Source organism: Scatophagus argus, chromosome 5 (assembly GCF_020382885.2).
Source record: "Scatophagus argus isolate fScaArg1 chromosome 5, fScaArg1.pri, whole genome shotgun sequence".
Taxonomy (NCBI): Eukaryota; Metazoa; Chordata; class Actinopteri; family Scatophagidae; genus Scatophagus; species Scatophagus argus.
In genome coordinates this window covers 13,414,464-13,417,003 of record NC_058497.1, presented here as the reverse complement: position 1 = coordinate 13,417,003, position 2,540 = coordinate 13,414,464, and positions in this window count along the sequence as shown.

The following is a 2,540-nucleotide window of genomic DNA, read 5'->3' as shown; positions in this document are numbered from 1 at the left end:
AATGGTGCTTTCATGGATATCGGAAATTATAACTTCCTTCCTTCCCTGCCTGACATTGGGTGCAAATTTAACCTCCGAGTCAGATCGTTCTTGAATGATTAGGTAAATATTATGTACATCTGAGATAACATTTAGATGACAAAAATATTGTTTGCCCAAATATCAGTCAGAGTAAAGAGTCAGTAAGTGATAAGTAGGCTATTATACGTTATATTTATTTACTTATTTTATGAAACATATTGATAGATAGATAGATAGATAGATAGATAGATAGATAGATAGATAGATACTTTATTGATCCCGAGGGAAATTCAATTATTGTTGTACATAACAGCTGTTTTGCATGTTTTGATTCAATCAGTTGGACTTGATGTATGCCAGCTGCATTTTTTGCCAACAGAGTTAACTGTTAAGCCACATTAATTAATGTTCTTGGATTTGTCATTTTGTTTTTATTAAGGAACAAAACAACATGTGCACAGAGAAGCAACCTCAGGGTGCAGCCAAGATCTGTGGTGGGTGTGGTTTAAAGATGTAAGGGTAGGCTTGGACAAATACATGATCAAAAAAAGAAGGGGAAACATGGTACCGGAGGATTTGATTAAAAATTTTAAAAATATATCCTTCTTTGCTTTCTTATTCTGCAACCCAATTAAAAGACTAGGGCAGTATGTTTTCTGCTGTTGATAGCAGATGGTGCCTCTCCCTTTGGCTTCGCAGGATCATGAGCTGCACAAGAGCAGCTAACCATAAGAACTCATGAGAAGCATGTGGAGGCATCAAAATACCACATCACTTTTCCTGAATTTAATATTGTGTAGTCTATGTAAATAAGTCTTCATAATCACAGGTAAATGACATCAAATGCACCTAAAGGTAGATCACATGCAGCTGGAAAACATGTACTTTTCCCTTTTAATTCCAGGACTTAAAGCCCTGTGTGAGCTGAGATGATGAAAATCCCTTCACAGAATATTTTAATTAAATTTTACACTGCCTTACAACCTCCTCCCACATTGTCTGCCTTCCACATGTCTTTAAATCTCTTCATAGCTCTGCTCTGATCTTAATACGTGATGATCTGTCCTGACCTAAAACATTATTCTTACTGACAGTGTGCCTTTTGTTACTAACATTGTCTCCACCACACCTACTGTATCAACAAACCAGCCTCCTATGACAGTGACATATCGCTGTCATCTGAGCACACATAGCCATTTAAGGAGCAGCAGTGCCCCCTCCTGTTCCAAAAAAAAGCAACACACAAACACAAACCGAAGCGCACACACACACACACACACACACACACACACACACTCCTTCAGCCTCTCAGCCCCTGCTGTTATGCATTATTGTTATGTTTTATTCAAAAGAGAGGCATATAGCTTCTTTAGTACAGCATTTGAAGGACTGGACAGAAGAAGACAAGAAGCATGGCAAGACAGACAGAGGAAAAAAGCAGTGAAGTTGTTAAGATGTAGATGATAGAGGAGTGAGGAGAGCACCAGACAAAGTATCAAATTATCTATCTATGGGGAGTGAGGAACAAAAAAGAGGAAAGAGAAGACAAGATGTGTCAGTATCAAGCTGAAATGGATATTATTTATAGAGATGAAAATCAATAGGGATCAACAGAGTATAGAGAAGGAGAGAATGGAGGAGAACAAGACATGAGATGATCAGCTGTAACTGGTCCTCATTGTACCTCCGGTCTACAGTTATGGCTCATTTTTATGACTAAAATCAAAGACATGTAACTGAGGACGCAACCGGAAATGGTTGAATTTATAACTCATAGGACAATGTTCCGGAGGCTTTAGATTGAACTGAATTGCTAAACTTCATTAAGTGTTTCCTGACAGGGTATAGGAATATACTGAAATGGAGAAGAGGGTGAGAGGAGGACGCAGGAGAAGTGAAAAGTGGAGAGCGATGAGAGAAAGAGAACGGGAAGCGTAAAGAGATGCTGTAGTGAATTGTGCTGGTGTGCGACAGAGCAGCTGTCGGCTGACAGAAATGTCTCCCACAGAGGAAACACATCACGTTGCACAACTCAGCAAGGGTCACAACTAACACTGCAGACAAGCAGTGTGTGATGTGTGTGTGATAGGGGTGTTGCAATACATTTTAATGACAAGTGAAATATGAAAATGGGATGTAATATTGAGTCATGGCTTGGTTAAGATGGCAGTGTGTATGATGGGCCCATTACATGCTACTATAGGAAGGAAATGGCTGTGTAATCCAGCTGTGTTCCAACAGTACCAAAGAAATAGTTCTTGGTAAGCAAATAAATGAGTGTATTTTTCAAATTTGAATTATTCCTTGAAATTAAAAGCACTCATTTTGCAGAATGGCCCAACATGACCTCAGTGAGTGGAAATTCATTGTTGATTCTGGCTGAGGGGGAGTTAATTTAATCACTTTAGATGCTGTGAAGTTTCTTGGTTCCCAGTTTAGAGGTTCTCATCCAGCGAAAGGTCACAAGAAAAAGAAAGGAAAAATTACACATATTTGAATTATGAAATGATGGATAATTT